The sequence below is a fragment of the Sturnira hondurensis genome, unplaced genomic scaffold, assembly GCF_014824575.4.
Source record: "Sturnira hondurensis isolate 20B ecotype Veracruz unplaced genomic scaffold, ASM1482457v3 Scaffold0001304, whole genome shotgun sequence".
Lineage (NCBI taxonomy): Eukaryota > Metazoa > Chordata > Mammalia > Chiroptera > Phyllostomidae > Sturnira > Sturnira hondurensis.
The window spans coordinates 2,332,550-2,346,121 of record NW_028073935.1 but is presented as its reverse complement, the minus strand read 5'-3'; the positions used below and the strand labels follow the sequence as shown (position 1 = coordinate 2,346,121).

Here is a 13,572-nt window from a genome sequence, read left to right as displayed (position 1 = left end):
AATTTCTAGGTAGTATCAGAGGGAAATAAAAAATAAGAGGTGGGGGAAGCCCATATTTTGCCATTTGGTAGCTGTGGGGCCTTTGGATTAAGAAGCTAACCCAGGTTCAGTTTCCTCATCTGCTAACATCCGCCTCATAAGTCTCTTCTGAATATAAGTCAAGAAATTTGTGTAACTGATCAAGCACATTGTCTGACTTTTCTCCTTTACTTCTATTGTTGACACTAACACAGATATCCCCATTTCCTCCCTTCGGCCTCCCACCAGACATCCCCTGCCCCCAACCTTCCCTGTGGCCCTCACCACACTATTATCTGTATCTATATGTTCTTTGGCTAATAAGAACATACATATGTTTTTTTAGCTAATCCCTTCATCTTCTTTCATCCAGTGCCCCTTCCCCTTGCCTGGAGATTATTGTGCAAAGTGAAATGAGCCACTCAGAGAAAGACAAATAGCATATGATCTCACTTATATGTGAAATCTAATGACCAAAATACTAATGAACACATTGCATGACTTACATTAAATATTCTCTAAATGGTAGCCATATTAATTAATTAATCAACAAGGGCATATTAGGCATATACTATATGCAAATTTCAATGATAAGAGCTCTGAACAAGAAAAGAAGTAGACTGAAGAGACTGGTACTCCAGAAATGTAGGTCAACAGTGGATAGAAAGAGACAAAGAAGGCATGGTAGTCCTAGTGCAAGGCTGTGATAGTCTCAGAGTGATAGATTTTCTCTAAAATATGATGTGACTGAAGCTTATATTTAAATAAGTTCTTTGTTTATACTGCTGTTTCATTTTTGGACTACTACTTTCTTTGTTCAGTGCCAAGCTGTTGTTCCCAATGAACTAATGAGGAGTTGGAGTTTACCACTGGCTGGTGGACAAGTTGTAGCACCAGTAAATTACGGGAGATACATGATTCCTCTGTATGTAAACTACTTTGGATAATGGGGATATTAAACTTGTACTCAATGTTGAATATGATTTTATAAGAGGCCATGGTCAATGACCAAGATAAGAGAAGGGGCTGGCATCTCACTCAATGGATGGGCACACATATACAAGATACTCAGCAGAGGCAGACATGTCCTAAACAAAAGAACAGAAAGATTTGAAAGCTCTAGTTTTAAAGTATTTCTGATTCAGTTAAATCACAACTATTTTTAAGTGCTTTCCACACCTGTTTTTTAAACATAAGCTTTTCCAATGATATTTAACAAAGTTACACTAAAATATTTTTTCCTAAATCTTAACTTAATTTTAAGAGCTATAAACAATACTTAGTATCTACCAGTCTTCAAAACATATATGAGTATATATATATATATATATATATATATATATATATGTACAAGGTCTGTCCAGAAGGTGTTCAGTCATGTGCTAAGAAAAATAGAGACATTTGTTGAAAAAAATATGATACAAGAAACATTGTACATAGGACAATGATGCCTCAGTGCCTCCCAAAGAAGGCACGTTGGGACCTCACATAGTTCTCCCAATGGGCATCAGCTACTCTATCATATTTTCCTGATTCTCATCAATGGATTGAAATCTCTTCCCTTTCAAAGGTGATTTTAGTTTGGGGAACAGCCAGAAGTCTCAGGACACTGCATCTGGGCTATAAGGGGGTTGAGTCACCTGGGTGATTTGATGTATCACCAAAAACTTTGCACAAGACATGATGCATGACCAGGTGCATTGTCATGATGAAGCTGCCAATCACCAGTTGCCAATAGCTGTAGCCTTCTGAATCACCCAAATAGTTTCCATGGAGGGATATTCTAGCTTAATGCAAAATTTGATGCAGATTCATTGCTCTATTCACTCAGTCATTTTGAATATGATGGCCACACAGTACACATGCTCACTCAACAGCATCTACCACCCTCACTGACTAGTATACTGAAGTCATCATTGTTCACACATGTGCATTCCAGTTCACTCTCCTTGGCTGCCAGGTTACATAGATGTTGCACAAACCATTCTAGTTATATTAACAACTGAAATTTTTCTGGGCAGACCTCATATATGTGTGTCTGTGTATGTCTGTAAGTGCATATAAGGCATTTTTTCCTCTTGAAAAAATTAATCTAATTTTACCCAACATAAGGAAACACCTAGTCCATAAATTTTGAACTTGCTGTTCAAACTTTCAACAAAACCATCAGCATCCCCACTTCCTTCTTAGGATCCTTAACATTTGTGGAAGATGATATAATCTTCCACATATATGAAATAAATAAAACACACATCATTGTCTGCTGTTTCCAGTCAAGAAGCAGAAGTAAAATGTCAAATGTCACATGGCCAATAAAGGTTCAAGTCCCATCTCTTACTGGGGGCATGGATTTCAGGTTCTGTTTCATGAGGGAAATGAGTAACCTAAAGTCAACTTGCTGGCATTTAACCTACTGTATGTATGTGTACATAATCTATGCTTCAGAAAGAAAAAAATTCCCAGGGAAACTATGCCAAAGGGTGGGGACAAGGAACAAATGAATAGAAGAGATTCTGCAAGTAGAACTCACTGACTTCCTTGATTAATTACCACCCACACAACTAGATGTTGCTGCTGTTTATTCAGAATTCTGCCAGCAGTGAGGGTTCTGAATTCTTGAAGATTGCTTCATTCCTGTAAATGAAAGTCATTATCAATTATATATAATGCATGACCACCGCCCCAGCCATCACTCTCACTGCCCTGAAGCTAGGCAGACAGCTGTGTGCCCACACCACACCAGGGCTGCCTGTCATGCTCTTCTTTTCCACATGGTGTGCTCTCAGGCTTGGTCAGGCCATTCACCTTGCAATTTTGCCTAACACAGTTTCTGCTCACTGCTTTACTTTGCATATTTCATAGTTTAGGGGACTCAGTGTAATTTGTGTTGTGGAGAAGGGGTAGTGATAAAAAGGACGATACACATAATAGGATAAAGGAGAGATGTTAGATTTCACCTCAGGAATGGACTTGATTGGCTGTCAACCCACTTAGCAGAAGACATGCACAACCTTCTATGGGAAGTGTTGGGAAAGAGAAAGTACTTCCTCTTTCCAATTTCTCTCTGTGGTTGTTATTAAACTTCCAGAGGAATTTTCTAGGGAAGGAATTAACTGAAAGTCTGAGGGCACTTCCCTAAAAGCCTGAGGAGGTCTTGGTGCAGGCGCCCAAGCACCAGGGGAAATTGTGTTCAGAATACATCCCAGCAACTTTGACTTGTCCACTGTGAAATTACTAGTTAGTAAAGTACCTTACCAAACCAAGCCAGAAACTTCCTCTTCTCTCCTACAGCCTCACCAAAGTAAAACAACAATTTTCCAGAGTTTCCACCCATTCCCAGATTCTACTTCTGTTCCACACAAAAAGTATGTTAGTGAAGTGTGTGGCAGATGAGAGGGACACCAATAAACAGCATCTTTTCACCCACCATTTAAACAATAGTTCCATACTGCTGACCTAGGTTAATGAGTTGCCTTTTTCCCCTCTTTTAAATAATTTTTTTTTAAATTGTGGTAAAAAATCCACAGCATGATGTATCATCTTAAGCATTTTAAGTGTACAGTGTAGTTGTGCCATCTATAATCACACTGGTATGCAAAAGACTGGTGGTCCTCTTTTCAAAATACAGTGTCCCTTGGAAGAATAGTGTGTTAGTCTTTGGCATAGCGAATAGATAACTTTTCTGAAACTATGAGATCACAAGCCTTTAGTAACAGAAGAGACAGGTCAGGTATAGCCAGAGAACATGAGACAGCAGTGACAAAGAGGGGCTCAAGTACAAGGGAAGGAAAATGGAGCCAGGGTCACATCCCATCCCCATAAGCTTCCCCACTTGAGTGCCATATCACCCTCTCTCAATCAAAGACAAGAGAGAAAGATGCTTAATGAAAAATGACATGACTACCAGAAGCACTATTCCTTTCACTGATCATAGACAGCTAGTGGTTAAAATACACATGGGCAAAACCATTATGTAGATATACTTTGTTAAACAAAGATAATATGAAAACCTTTTAAAACATTTCTTAATCTTTCATTGTTAAAGTAAATATTTACCAGAATAAAGTATTTTATGAAATTTATTAGTACTTTATAGGGATATAATTCTCTAATTAAAGTAGTCCAAGATATAAAGCCATCTGTGCATAATTAGGACTAAATAAAGATTTGTTGTTTATGTATCAAAAACAGTTTCTCCATAGTACAAACCAGGGCACTATGGCTGGGAGTAAATGATATAACCAGTTCCTTTGAGAGGTTGCACAGAAGTGATTCTTGCTTTTTTTGAACTGTGGTAAAAAAAATGCATAACATAAAATAAACCATCTTAACCATTTTAAGTGTACAGTTCAGTGGCATTCAGTACACTTACATTGTTGTGTAAATGTTACCACTATCTATCCAGAGAATACTTTTCATCTTGTAAAACTGAATCTGATACAGATTTAACTATTCAGTTTTAACTTCCATTCCCACCCCACCCTCACTCCCCAGATCTTGGCAAGTACAATTTTATTTTTTCTATGAATTATAAACCTCATGTAATAGTGTTTGTCATTTGTGACTGGCTTATCTCACTGAGAATAATGTCCTCAAGGTACATCAATGTTGTAGTATGTGTCAGAATTTCTTTCATTTTCAAAGCTGAATATTATATTCTTTTTTGCGTGTATACCATATTTTATTTACCATTTATCCATGAATGAGTACTTGAGTTGTTTCCACCACTTGGGTCTTGTGAATAATGCTGCTATGAGCATGGCTGTCCACCTGCATATCTTCTTGCTTTGCAGATTCCCTTGCCATTGAACAAATCATGAGCCATTCACTACATGACATTCACCTGTTTTGTTGGGGACCTCAGAATCATGGTTAGGTTTTGAGTGTGTTGTTTCCTCTTACAATGACTTTAGGTCTCATAGTAAGGAATACTGAGTAGTAATGGTTTTGATTATTTCTTCCAGCTTTTCAGAAGTTAGGATGGGTCATCATTAATCAGAGTTTTCTTGAAAGTTATAACTTCTAATCTCACCTTCTTTAAAGTTTGAATCAAAGTTCTAACTCATGTCGGGGATAAAAATCTTGGTTGAAAATGAGTTTAAGTAGTGTTTAAAATGAAAAAAATAACAATAAGAGGTTAAATCTGGTGTAAGACAATGATGTTTTCTTGGGTTAGTTAGTCTGAATATAAATCTGAAAGCCTAAATAATCAAAGAGCTGAGCAAACAAATGTAGGAAGGAAGGCTTATATTGGGAAGTCATCAACAGCATGGGAACATTAAACTGTACAGGAACTTACAACCTACCAAAGAAAAATTAACAGGATATTTATGCAGTTTTAAAAGCACACTTTGTTATGCTTAAAATATGCATCAAAGTATCGAAGTATAAATAAAGCATGATGATTTCTGAGTTTGTGAAGTTTTCTTTTTAGTGATAAATAAAAGCTTTGTTGACCTAACATCTATCTGATGATAGTAAAGCAGATACTCATTGAGTCTTGAACAGAGTGCGGCTAGATTTAGATGTCAGGAGGTTGGGATTTGAATCCCACCCTGCTATGTGGGTAAGCTAATTACCCTCCATGATTTGTTTCCTTTACTGTAAAATATGGAAGTTGTCCTTTTCTAAAAAGAACACCTCACAAGAATATCTTAAGAATGAAATGACATGTGTTAAAGCACCTGGCACAGGCTTGCTCATGCTCATCTTCCTTCCCTTCCAACCACTTCACAGATTTCACAGATACAGTGATGGTGTTTTTCAAATACTCATGCCTGTGTGTCATCTTTGGAAAAGAGTGATTTTATCTGTGCCAAAGTTGTTTGATTGCAACGTTAGAAAAATAAATCATTTTTCCATTGAAACTTTCATGAATGATTGAAGAATAGGTGGGGATAGGTGTACGACTGGGTACTTGGAGACAAAAGGCCCTGAGATCCTTTCCTCCCTCTGTTTTATCACATTTACGTGGGTGCTAGAAGAGCCAACTCAGTGGGATGTGAGATTGCTCCCATGTGGGAATGCTTGAATTCAGTACGTATGCCTTTGGTTTTACAAGGTCTCATTTTCCAGGGGCAGGTTAGCATTTGGGAGCAACTGCAGGAAAGGAACAATATGTGATGATTAGTATTTTTTTCCTCTAGGTTCTTGGCAAATGGTCTTTTAACCAAAAATGTCAATCAATGGGGCATTTTTCTTGTTTCATCTGAATTTAAGTGTATCTATTATATGTTGCTTTATTCTTTTAGTGACACAACTACACTACAATAGTTATTGCTACAATCGGCACTTTGCTTCTTCTTCTTGTAGCTCTATGTATAGCGTATACAGTGAGGAAATGATGTATGCTGTTTAGAAATATTCTGGTAAATTCAAGCTTCTCTCTTATTTGTATAATTATCTGGAGACATATTGTATTTACCAGTTTACAATTTACTTGGAAGAGTACTAGAAGGGAATGGATTATGGCAGAGACTAGCACAGAAACAAAACAAATGAACAACAAAAAAACAGGCACATGACCTTAAACTCATTTGTTATACCAATCACTTGCTAAACAAATAGCAACTGCAAAGATGTCATACTCTGAGCATTGTAGTGACATTCCCAATGCTATTTATTCAATATTAATTGACCACTACTAAGCGGAATACCATGTACCAATAAACCAGGGGAAAGGTCCTTCCTTCCCTGACATCCTCTTGGGAAGATAAACATTAAATAACTAATTCCAGGTGTGGCCAGGAATTAGTTAGTCCTGAGATGCTACAGAAATTGTTGTTAGCATTAGTTACTCAAAGGAGGCTTGGGTTAGCTTGTTTCACAGAGAAGTAGGAAAAAGAGTCAGCCTATTTCTCGGAACGGATCTTGTCAAAATAAAAAAGGCCCATTAGAGAAACTTCACTAGAAACTTGCCAGAATAACAAAGGCCCATTAGAGAAACTTCATACTTGCCTTGATTGGGAAGTCTAGGCAGCACATCTCCTAAATGGGTATAGCCATGGATTCTAGGTTGGGACAGGGAAGTGTGGTCTCCAAGGATACTTTTCTTTAGGGCAATCAGTGTATTTCCACAGTATGGATCCCAACATGCTGAAACCCAAAGCTTCCTTTGAGCAGGGTGATGGGTAAAGGGCAATGTAAACCTTCCCCATCCATTGAACACCCACACTTCCTCCTCAATAGGTGGGTTTACCTGGGAAAGAAGTGCCCTTATCAGGTGCACAATTAGCATATTTTTTCAGAACAATTGCCTACAACCAATGTTTTTAACAGCTTGGCTTTCTTGTCCCAGAATGCAGTCCTTGACAGAAAGTCAGTTGTCTATTGACTTTACCAGAGGGTAAACAAACCTCCTTTGACACACAGAATGGCAGAAACTGATTTCCTTCCCACCTCCCATGGAGGCAAGGCAGTCCAGTTGAAGAAGCAGAGGGTTGGGCTTAACAAGGATTCAGAGCAAAAGTCGTGGTTAAAAATCTGACAAAATATTCCCTGTGTAGGCTAGAAAGTGTGAAAGGTATCAGAATCATCAGGGAAACCTTAACTAACAGTGGACAGGGTAGGGTATCCAGGAAGAAAGGGATAGATCTGACTCCCAGGAGATATTTGTTTTGGACAAAATGAGCCTTTTCTGCTCCAGCTTTTCACCCAGAATCTGGTCCTTCTCAGTGAAATGATTGTAAGTGAACTTGAAAAACAAATAAGCATTTTGGTAACTGTGTAACTGGTATATTGAAAAACAGGATTTAGGAGTGTGTTCAAAAAAGCAACTTTATTTATGTTTTTCTATTGCCCATTTAAACCTGCTCAATGAGGTTTAAAGGTAGTTTTTCCTTCCTCCTGAGTGAAAATCAAGCCATTTCTGTAAATTTCTTCTCACTGTTTTGTAATAGAAAATCTTACCAACATTATAAGATATAAAGGTAAACTTAATTAGTTAATTATCATGCTCAGTCCAAATGAAAAACAGATCTATAGACTTGGTGCTACATTAAATCTTTGGCCCTGTGTCCCCAACTGTATAGTAGTGCCATGAAGGTGAAGGGGGTGTGCTTGGTTCTTTTCTATTTCCTTACTTTGTTTACCAAGTTTCCAACCAGAGCACTGTCAAGGGATGATTGAGGAGACAATAGACATAAGAAAGGCTAAGAAAGTTTTTATTTAATTGATGCTACCATAAATGGCTTCAGGGTCACTGAATCTGGCATATATTTATAGCTGGCTCTCCTTTGGGCATGTTTATGGGCTCATTGTGGGTAGGGAGCACTGAAAAATTTGTTTACATGTCCCCAAATGAAGATAGTATATTTTCCTCTGAAAAGTTTCAGGAAAATAATCAATAATTAAGACATTTTTATTTGGTGGCAAAACTGATGCCAAATCACTAGAGAATAAAGAATGCCATTCACCAATGTGAATTTATAATAAGGACAAATCAGGACAGAGTTCATTTTCTACCTTCTGTAATATACAGCTGGCCAAGCTTTTGTGCATGTGGCTTACCAATGTCCTTGTCCCTCTGCTTCCTAATCCTTTCAGGCCCTGTCACATGGAAAGAAGTGCCTCCAGCCTTGTCTCCAGGGCCATTGAGGAATGGAGGACATGCTTAGTCCTGCTAAAGGAAGAAGGATGCTCTTGGCATTGCACCTTGGAACTCAAATCTCATTTTGCTGTATAAATAAGTAGTCTCCCAATTTGGAAGGTGAGAGATTACTACACTACAAAATATGGAGGAATTTATGACATTAATGAGTGAAAGTACCCATAACATAGCCAAATTGCAATAAACATGTGTTCCTTTCTTATTTTTTTAAAAGACTTTACTGTGAATTAGTGAGGAAAAGAAGAATGAATATGTTGTTCATAAGTATCCATTATGTGTCCAGTACTTGTTAGGATAGATAGTACTATAAATAATAAAAATCAATTAATTTGTAGGTTAATCAGAATTCTATGGATCAATCTGAAACTTTATAAATTTTAAACTTTGCTTTTTAAGAAAATTGGGTTATATGTTCTGAACAACAGTATATGAATATATAGGTGATATAGATATAGATAGAAAATATATCATCACCAGCATATTATAAAATATTCTCCATTAGAGATTACATGAATTTTCATTTGTTTTGCAAGAAATTATGATTTTAACAAAATTACTAAGGTTTTCTGCTCCAAAAATCCAAGGAAATAAAGTATATTAATTAGAAAATTCATCACTCTTCACTATCTTTTGGGTCTTCAGGAAAAGGTATAGTCAAAGAATATTTGAAATACTGAATATCTCTAAAACAACTTGAAATGGAAAGTGACACACTGCTCCCAAGCTTAATCTGGGCTCTGAAATAGAAAGACTGTGCTTTCCTACATTAAAGTAGGTGTCTCTTGGTGTCTCTACTGGTAAATTGCCATGGTGTGGTCAGGTAGGCTCATCCCTCTGTTGCCACTTCACAGAACCTAGATGACACAGAGGTGCATGATCACTCTCTGCCAGCCCCCAAGATGCAGAGGCCAGCAGTCTGTCATTTCCAGGTGGGGTGGACTATCTTTGTGCAGGCAGAAGGGCATCCTAACAGAAACGAAGAAGCAGGTGTCTTTCTTCTTCAGCTAGCCTGGGCATTCTGGGAATATCCTCTGCAGTAATCTCTATTATAGAAATCAAGTGATTGAAGACATAGAATTTGTTGAGTAATTTTATGATGCTCATTCAGTGTATTGGTCATTTAACTTCTTTGCCATTCTCCTCATTAATCATGTCACCCCGCTGTGGACATGGACCTATTCTCCACAGTTATCTTCCACGTGCCTTACAGACCTCCCACCTGTTCCCTCAGTGATTCTCTTGAGATTCACCTGTGGAGCTTTTTCCAACTATGTATTCCCATTGGATGCTTATAACCAGTAGAATGTCAGCTTTTATAGAAATTGACTTTTTAAAAATTTTATTTTTAATTGCAGTTAACATTCAATATTATATTAGCTTCAGGTATACAGTGTAGTGGTTAGACATTTACATAATTTATGAAGTGATTTCCCCTATAAGTCTTGTACTCACCTGGCACCACACAGTTATTGCAATATTATTTACTATATTCCCTGTGTTGTACTTTACATCCCCATGACTATTTTATAACTATCAATATGTACTTCTAAGTCCCTTTACCTTTTTTAGCCAGCCCCCCAACACCTCTCCCATCTGGAAACTATCAGTTTGTTTTTTGTATCAATGAGTTCACTTCGGTTTTGAATGGACCTAGAAGGTATTATGCCAAGTGAAATAAGTCAGACAGTAAGTCAGAGGAATACAAATACCATATGATATCACTTATATGTAAGGTTTAAAGGAAAAATTAATGAGCATACAAAATACATTGACTTTTAATTATTCAAAGATGAAGTCCATTTATTTTCACACAAGTTTGCAAACTGTAACACCTGATAATTTTGTTGTATTTTCTCCTACATTACAAACTCTTATGGAATTAAAAGTATAACTATAATTTTCTAATATCTCTTTTTGTAGCTAAGCTAGAATGCTATCTAAGCAGAATTGAAGGAACAGTGAGTGAATGAAAGAACATGAGCTAAAAAGTATAGTACTGTATGTTCTAGCATGTTCTCTTTTTCAGTTGTTCAGTTGAGAATGTAATGTCTGAGGTAGGCCTCCCTTACAAACATAAATCATGCTATATTCTTGATGATATGAAGCCTCAAGAACAGTTCTTGGTGGGATGTGATATATCTTCTAGACATCACTCAAGTTATTCAATATTCTTTTTGACTTTTTATTGTAAAATTCATTTTTTTAAATTTTGTGCTTACCTTGCTCAGAAACAATTTTAATCATTCTCCTAAAATTTTGATAGTTGCTCACATGAGTAAATTTTTGCAATAGTTTTTAATTCTGCCTTTTATTGCTAAACAGACACACACATTCACACAGAGACACACCCTTCCATGGATCTGACCACCGGTCCTTTGTTTATGACACTAATGCTTTCATACAGAAAAGTTGTGTCCTTATTCTTCTCCCACCTGCTTTGCCCTTCTCACCCACCCTCACCTCCATAGGAGAAGACCAAAGAAAGTAACAGTTTGCCACCCTCTCTGGCCCCATCACCTCAAGGTTTCTTTCCCAAGCAAAGTACACCCTAAGTTATTCCTCATGGCCTCTGGCGTGCCCTCTGATCAGCAGATTCAAGGAGAGTCAGGCTCCTTCCTGCCTTTATATTCTTACTGTCAGGCACCAAAATAGTAACTCCCCTACTTTCCTCCTCCAAACACACACAATTTTCCCCTTGCTTGCCTGCCTTGTACAAAAGAAAGAAAACATCCTCACATCCTGGACTTCTGCCAGCTTTCAAAAATAATTAAACTTCCCTCAGTTTCAAAGAGACTAATTCTCTTAGATTTCTAAGCTCAGATGTTCAACTCCAGGGGGCTGCTTAAGCTTCAAATGACCTTTTCTTAAGACACTCAAATGACATAACATCTGACCTCATGGCTGCAGAACAAGTGTTGTGTTATCTGTTTCCTGTCGTCTTGGCAGCTGAGGCTGATGAGGACTGTGGGCCTAGGAGGCTGTTACTGAGGACAGAGTGGGGACATCCATTCACTGTTACCTCCAGAAAAAAGACTCAGTGCATACCCATGGTCAGAGCCTCTTTGTTCTGTTCTTCCACGTCCATTTTGAGGTCTGATGGAAATCTTTCAGCTTCCTGCTTTAGCTTCCTCTTCCCCTGTTTTCTCAACCTGGGGACTCAAACCAGTTGACAAACCATCAAGTAGCAAGCACCAAGCACCAAATCTCCATAGTTGGTAGTTTGGAAAGCAGTCTGGTACAGTAGGAAGACCTGGTCTTTGCAACCAGACTCACCTGGGCCACACTAGCAGATCTGGCACTTCTCATAGGAGGACTTTGTACAAGACACTAGCTTCTCTGAACTTCAGTTCCTCTACCTAAAAAAAATTGAGGGCTACCAGTTTCTATCTTATATTTTCCCAAATTAATAATAATCCATGCAAAATCCCTTGTGCTGTGCTTACTACAAAATAAGTCATCAGTATATTATTAGAGTTATTACTGTTAGAAGCATGTTTTCTGTTCTCTTCAAACTTTGCATGAAGTAAATCACAAAAGGAACTTAGGACAGCTACAAAATAATAGGCAACTATTAATTTTTCCAAAACTGTGAAAAATATACTTCAACTTTTTCTTTAACTAAAACTGTGAGACACTGAAAGAAAATGAATGTTAACCTCTGTTGGTGCTTGGAATCAATCCATAGTTCCATCTATGTTATGCTTGCCCTTGAGCCTCTCCTGAGAAGACCCAGTATTTTGGCAGGTACAGAAGCTCCTCTTATGGATGTTCAAAAAATCCTCTAACTGTCTTCTAACCTACTCCTTTCTTATCATGATCCATATTAGTTTCTTCAGGCTGCCATAATAAAATATCTCAGAGGAGGTGCCTTAAATAACAGAAGTGTATTTTCTCACAGTTCTGTCTGAGATCAAGGTGTTGGTATGATTGGTTTCTTCTGAGGCCTCGTGCCTTGGTTTTTGATGATCATCTCATTGTGTTTTTCACACAATCATTCCTTAGTCTCTGTGTGCATCTGTACCCATCTTCTCTTAAAAGGAGACAGTTGTATTGGATTAGAGCCCACAGATGTGACCTCATTTTACCTTAAGGACCCTTGTAGAGACCCTATCTTCAAATATAGTTATATTTGAGGTAGTAGGGGGCAGACACAATTCAGCTTGTAACAAGATCTCTGCAAGAAGAACATCTGAAGGTGGTCTGCTTTCAGAGATGACACTGTTGCTCAAGTCAGTAGTGTCATCTCCCATTGTGCCTATAGCTGCCAGCCCTCAAGATGAAAAAGCACCCTGCATACTCTAATTTTTTTTGCTGTTTGTTTTTGGTTTTGCCAGAAACATCCTGTGCTTCCCACATCTATTCATTCTCTACCATACTTGGTCACTGAGTGCTGGATCTCATGGTCTTTTCATGAAGACAGTGTCCTCTCCTATGTTCTCAGTTCCTCTTTTTACAAGGCTCAGATATGAATCCCCATGGATCAACTAGTGGCAAACTCATATGGCCTGCTTGACTAAAGGTATACTCAGAGCCATCTGTCTTTCCCCAAAAGGAGCATACAACTAAAATGCCAAGCTCTGTCTCCCTCGATGATGAGTTCATTCCCAGATGACTCCACACCCCCAGATCTGTGTACTTCAATGACATGACCAGAAGCATGTGAAACCCCAGTGGCAGGCAATGCTTGAGCTCAAGCTACCCTTCAAGCTTCCATATTTTCCCATGAAATATATCTTTTTAAAGGTTTTAAAGACAAGTTTTAGGCCATAGTGGCAAGATTTATTAGAGTGAAAAGCAATAGTATACTCTTGGAGAGGCAGAGAGTAGACAGGTATAGGGCGGTGGCTATGTGGATTCAGGAAAGGAAGGTATAGAAGCAAAAGGAGAGTCCTCTGCTGCTGTTCACTGCTCCCCTGGTTACAAGTCTTGTGGCGACCCTTAGAGTG

The 13,572-nt window shown here is 38.0% G+C and overlaps 1 pseudogene; it reads right to left on the bottom strand.

Moving 5' to 3' along the window:
• LOC119004107 (protein maelstrom homolog) overlaps nt 1-12,876 on the bottom strand; it is a 125,525-nt pseudogene extending 112,649 nt beyond the window's left edge.
• Between the last annotated feature and the right edge of the window lie 696 nt (nt 12,877-13,572).